Consider the following 6614-nt stretch of genomic DNA (forward strand, 5'->3'; position numbering starts at 1 on the left):
TGTTTAACATGGAACAATACGTTCATTAACATTAGCTACGCCGTTCGTTAGTAGGTAGTGGTACCATAGGAATTGACAACTCCCGTTCCTGAAATCCTGGGTTTGTTTGGATTGGAAGGAATGACCGAAGGAATTGACAACTCACGTCATTTTACTTGGTTACTCATTTAACCTTACACTTACCTATACATATCATCTGATGTCATCGTTTTTCAAATGGTTTACAAAGCAAGACAAATTACAAGGTTCATGACTGACTGTTATTAAACATTTCTTTAAACTCAAGTCATGAATCCCATTTTCACAGAACCTATGTATCTCACAGGCATTTTTATGCTGACGTACCTACTTTCACATGTGTTTTCAGGAGCTATTCCATAGGATGATGATCATGACACTAGGGCGGACCTGTGCCTTAGAGACTAAAAATGAAGATAGACTAGTTTAATTATGTTATGAACTCTGTACTTCCTGTTTTGAAACGATGTAACACTCGTGTTTAATAAATAAAATGTAACTTTGTTTTCCATGGTTATGAAACAATTAATTCTGTCCACAGCACTCCCCGGCGTTTCCGCCGTGGTTGCACGTTATACGCGGCCGGGGTGTGACAGATTCATCACCAGATTTTGACTCAGATTTCTTAACAACCCACTTTTGGTTGTCAAGCTTCACACTTCTCTTGTAAAACCTTTTTGAACATTCACCAACTTCATATGTTGAATTTTTAAATACTTTAAATTTCTCAGTTGGTGGTTCGACTTTATCAACAACTACTTCTTTGAGTTTTTCGGAAACTCCCTGTTTTGTTTTTTGTTGCTAATGGACAGTTCCATGCAATATGACCAACTTCGTTTCATCTAAAATAGGTTCTTGTCTCTCTTTGCTGATAAACTTCATGAGCTTCACTTTTCTTCTTCTCAGCAAGAAATTCTTGATTTGATTGTCTCCAAAATGAGCTCTTCTTTTCTTCTTCAGCAACGGTCCTGAAACAAATTTTGTATTTTTAGAAATTTTCTCATTTTTATAATTTTCAGGAGGTATAAAACCAAGACCTTTCTTTTTGTAGTTACCATTATGGTTTGACTTCTTTTGAAAACCAGAACCAGAATTGTAACCCTTTTTATTGTTTAAACGTTGCTGAAACCTTGAAGTGTATTTTTTAGGTTTTTCAATAAGATTTAAATCTTTTATTTCAGAAATATTAATTTCTGTCATTTTTAAAACCTTTTTGATCATTTCAAATCTAACACTTCTTATTGGAAATTATTTATCAAAATATAATTTGTCAGAATCATTCAAAGTATATGCAACTTCAAATGTTTCATCATTCAAATTAGATTTTGACAACCAAAATTCTTTACTATAAACCCGTTTTCCCGATGATTTTGAACTCCTGACAGATGAACTCGAAATCCCGACTGACAAACACGAACTTTCGGACTCGGATTTTGACTCTGACTCCTCATCCTTATCCAACACCTGATCGACCATTCTTTTTATTAATTCGGACTCATGATCTGTGTCGGACGCTGTGAATGTGATGTCAAGGTTGTCTGGTAAAACATCAGTTAACTCGGATTCTAACTTTATATTGACTGCCTTTTTTACTTGTTCCTCATTCGGTTTTCTAGGCGAATACCCTTCCCAAATCGGAGGCGGACACTTATTATAACAGACACTCTGTTTCTTACCAGTATCCCTTTTCTTCTTTGGCTGTTCGTCTTTAAACGCTTCAAAACCTGCAACAGTTGGATAAATTCTGTCAATTAAATAATCAGAACTTGTATAACTTCTGAGTAATCGTCTAATTCTTTCATTTTCTGCTTTCTCAGTTTCCAACTCTTGCTTCCATTTAGCACATTCTCCAATATAAAAATTTATCTCTTTCTGCTTCGACATCATTGTAGCATTCATCATCTTCAAAGCAGCTTCTCTTTCTGAGTTTGTCTTTTGCAAACTATTCACTGTTTTGTTCAACACATCATATAATTCTTTTAAATTCTTAACATCAAACAATAACTTTTCTTTTAACTTTTCTGATTCACTAAACCTCTCATCTTTTTCTTCACATTGTTTGCAGGATTCCAAACACGTAAGACAAGGTTTAGTAACTTCAACAATCTTTTCAACCTCTACAATCTTCTCCACTTCCACTATCTTTTCTACTTCCACTATCTTTTCCACTTCAGTTATCTTCTCAATCACCTTGACTTCTTTCATTTCTTTTGTAGCTTTTCTCTCTTTGAGTTTCTTCGGTTTATCTGCAAAATAAAATTCAAAACTGTCAGAAGATAAATGAGTTTTTCCAACATTTATCTGTTCAATCTTGACGGGTGGTCCATTGGACAACCCTTTGCGATGCTAAAAGACAAGTTTATCCCTCATTTATGTATGTAATTATCTTGAATTAGATAAGTACTGTTGTCTATGTCTCAGGTACGGTTTAGCGGCTCAAATGGAGGAAAAGTGCAGCTTTGGAAGCTTTCGAGTCGAACGGATTGAGATGCGAAGCAAAAGATGAACAAAACATAAAACTCAGGCTGCCACCGTAAATTACGGTCCCACCGTAATTTACGGTGGACCTGAAATTCATTTGGCTTCCACCGTAAAGCAGTCTCTTGACACCGTAACAATTTGAAACTCACCGTAAATTACGGTGATACCGTAATTTACGGTGGAACTGACGGAATTTGTGTAACTGCCACATTAAGTGAGTTTTGATGGTGTCTTTTCATTATTCTCATCATTGGACGTTTTTGGGAGCTTGCTAGGGACGATTTTGGTGATCTTGCTTGGTTGTGACCATTATCTAAACATTTCGTTTGTGTTTTCGATCCGTATGAACATTAAACTTTATGCTATGATGATTCACCAAGCTATGTGTGGCTAAACTCATGGTGATCATCCTGAATTGAAGGTTTGTTTAAGACTTTTGTGTTTGGATTCGTATTTCTAGAATAATAGACTTGCAATGTTTGTTTGTTTATTATGGTGTGTGGATGTTTGATTGTAAATTGTTGATTGATGTTATACTCATATTCTAAACCGTACGTTCTTGGTGTCGTTGACAATCGAGATATCACGGGAGGGGTTAGGGTTGGATATTAGTCAATTGGTTATCGGGTAACAACCTCGCATTGTCATAATCCGAGTACTTAGTTCTCTTTTATTACAACAAACAATTACACACGAATCATGTCTATGTGATTCTTTCTAGTGAATTTAAACACAATTGTCCAAAGCAAACAGGAAATTTAGGATGGTCGCTTGTTCCTAATCTGTTTACAAACTACGGTCTTTGATTTGCAATTTAATTAGTTAATTTTAGTTATTAAAACCAAAACAATCAAATCTTGAATTTTAATTTCTGCATTTTAGGTAATTGTAGTTTAATTACAAGGCTATACAATCGACATACTTTCCACATACTCCCTGAGTTCGACACCCTCTTACCACTATCTATCGTTGTTTTTGGGATTAAATTTGCGTGTACCTACGACAGCACGTCAAATTTTGGCGCCGTTTCCGGGGAGTAGTGCGCAACGTGTGTCAGTTTATTAGTTTTGTTTTGTTATTTTCGGGTTTACACTGGTGTGTTTAGTGTGCAGGTTCTACAGGTGCATGCATACTAGAGGCTCTCACAAAGCGTCACCATTGTCATTTGATCCAGAAATCGAAAGAACGCTAAGGCAAAACAGGGTTTTATTACGAGAAAACCGAATCATTGGTTCACCCACTTCACGCATTACATCAAGAAACATCATGGCCGATTCACAAATTCCACCTACAACGGGTCAAACGACCTCATCATTTATACCTACTTCCACACAACCATCACCAAACACAACTATACCAAATTCCACTACAATTCCTACTCCACCTCATGACACTACACCAACCAACACCACACAACCTATTACTACCCAAGAAGAACCAACCATCACATTTAACCCTTCTACTACTATACCACCATTGTCCCATTTCTTTCCGGGTGCGGGTCCATCATATTCAGGTCATACCATAGGACCAAACTCAACGATTGTTCATGCTTCAACATTTAGACCATCGAACCAAGCGGGTTTTCAATATTCAAACATTCCATTTGAGCAATCGTCAGGAATTCAAGGAGATGGGTATGATGAAGGGTTTGAAGAATTTGAGGGTTATGATGAGGATAGATATTTTTACGGGGGTTATGGTGATCAAGGAGAATTTGGATATGTTCAAAGTCAATCTCAAGGGATGGCAAGTGTTGGTGGAATGCCACAACAACAACTCGTACCACAACACATTCGGCCAAGACCACAAGGGCCACCGATGCAACATCCTATCCCATTGCAACAAATTCGGCCACAAAATGTACAACCTAATGTTCAACAATTCCATAGGCCAATTCAACGCCCACCGATGCCGCAACAGCAATTTCAACAACCAAATGCACCACAAGGGCATGTACCAAGGCCAATGGGTCCTATTCGCCCAAGGGGTAGGTTTGGTGTACCAAGGAGACACCTTAGAGAAAATGTGAGGGGCATCGAAGCACATTTTCGGCCGGTAATCACTCAAAACCCTTCACCGGTAGTTATTCCTCACAATGATCAAGGGAGAACATTTGAAGTGAGGACCAACTCTTTGCAAAGTTTACCAAAGTACAAGGGGTTAGCAACGGAGGAGCCTTACTTTCACTTAGAGGCTTATGATTCGATTTGTAATACTCTTGGGAGTCAAGGGTTTTCGGCTGATGACATCAAATTGGTATTATTCCAATTTTCTTTGGAAGATAAGGCGAAGAAATGGTTCTACACATTACCTTCGGCATCCATATATACATGGGGGGAGATGCAACAAACTTTCTTGGATGAGTTTTACACCGCCCAAAAGACTAACGATGCAAGAAAGGGGTTGAGAAGCTTCCAACAACAACATGGTGAGATGTTTCATGAGGCGTTTGAACGCTTCAATATGATGATAAAGAATTGCCCTCACCATGGAATTGAATTGTGGGAGTTGATGAATGCCTTTCACGAGGGGTTGAGTGCCGAAGATGCACGTGATCTAATGTCTATTACCGGTGGGACTTTTGGAACAAATTATGAGAACGATGATTGGGAGTTCTTGGAAAGCATGGCAACTACATCAAAGAGGAAAGCTCAAGCCTCAAGAAGAGCCCGACCGGCCATTGCCCGACCTCAAGTGCACGCCATAGATGATGGTAATGTTCAAACTACTAACCAAATTTATGATGTTTGTGCTTTGTGTAATGAAATAGGTCATGCGGCTGAAAATTGCCAAGGGATGTTGGAAGGGCAATACGAAGAAGTCCATGCGGTTCAAGGTCTAGGTCAAGGTCAAGGAGGAGGTGGTAGGAATTACAACAACATGAATTCTAATACCTACCACCCCGGGTTGAGAAATCACCCGAATTTTCGGTACGGGAACCCTTCGAATCAAGCTAACCCGAACTTTCAAGGTAGCCAAGGTAACTTTGGTTCACGCCAATCTTACAATAACCAAGGAGGATACCAAGGCGGAAACAACCAAGGCTATCAAAAACAATACCAAACGGGTCAAGAACAAGGGGGGTCTTCGGGTGGAAATGAGATGATGGAGATGCTAAAGAGCATGCAAATGGAGATGCAAAAACGGAACCAACTCGATGAAGTTCGAATGCAAAAGGATGAGGTTCGTGATAAAAGCATCCAATCACTAACAACCCAAATGGGTCAATTAGCAACCGATGTGGCTGAATTGAAGAAAAGTAAGGGTCAACTTCCAAGCGACACTAAGGTAAACCCTTCACATGGTTCGTCACGAGGTAATGTTAATATTAATCATGTTAGTGTTTTAAGAAGTGGAAAAGAGTTCAAAGCCAATTTGTCACCCGAATTGGTTGAGGGGGTAGTTGAGGATGTCACGGGTAATGAAAGTGATGATGAAGTTTCACTGGTTAAACCAAAAGAAACAATTTTTAAAAAATCGGGTTTGGGTGAAAACGAAAAGAATGAAAAAGTTGAGGGTGAACCGAGTCAAGTCCCGTTTCCATCGGCCTTACTTGACCCGGGAAAGAAAAATTTTATTGTGTCGAGAGGTCCCCAAAAGGAAGAGATGTGGGACATGTTTAAACAAGTGAAAATAAATCTCCCACTCCTCGATGCAATAAAACAAGTCCCCGCTTATGCAAAATTTTTGAAAGAATTATGTACACAAAAAAGGCAAAAGAAAAAGAAAGTGCCTAAGCGGGTGGATTTAACCGGGCAAGTGAGTGCGGTTTTGAATGGGGAGCTTCCTCCTAAGCTCCAAGATCCGGGCACGCCATTGATTAATATACAAGTTGGTAATTTTCAAATGGCTAAGGCGTTGCTAGATCTTGGAGCCGGGGTTAGCATTTTACCGGGGGGCTTATATGACCAATATGACTTTGGTCCGTTGGCAAGGGTGGAGACAATGGTTGTTTTGGCCGATTTATCTCATAAGCTACCTCGGGGTATGGTTCAAAATGTAATTGTAAAAATTGATGAGTTTTACTACCCGGTTGACTTTTTAGTCTTGGATTACTCATCGGCGGACCCTAAGCAACAACAAAATATAATTTTGGGTCGGCCATTTTTGAG

General features: G+C 39.0%; 1 non-coding gene across 1 annotated transcript; it reads right to left on the reverse strand.

The window, feature by feature from the left end:
* Positions 1 to 4891: 4891 nt before the first annotated feature.
* LOC118487031 lies at positions 4892 to 4997 on the reverse strand. The gene has a single exon (XR_004880198.1). It is a non-coding gene; the product is annotated as a small nucleolar RNA R71 (small nucleolar RNA).
* Positions 4998 to 6614: the final 1617 nt, after the last annotated feature.

The sequence above is a fragment of the Helianthus annuus genome, chromosome 14, assembly GCF_002127325.2.
Source record: "Helianthus annuus cultivar XRQ/B chromosome 14, HanXRQr2.0-SUNRISE, whole genome shotgun sequence".
Lineage (NCBI taxonomy): Eukaryota > Viridiplantae > Streptophyta > Magnoliopsida > Asterales > Asteraceae > Helianthus > Helianthus annuus.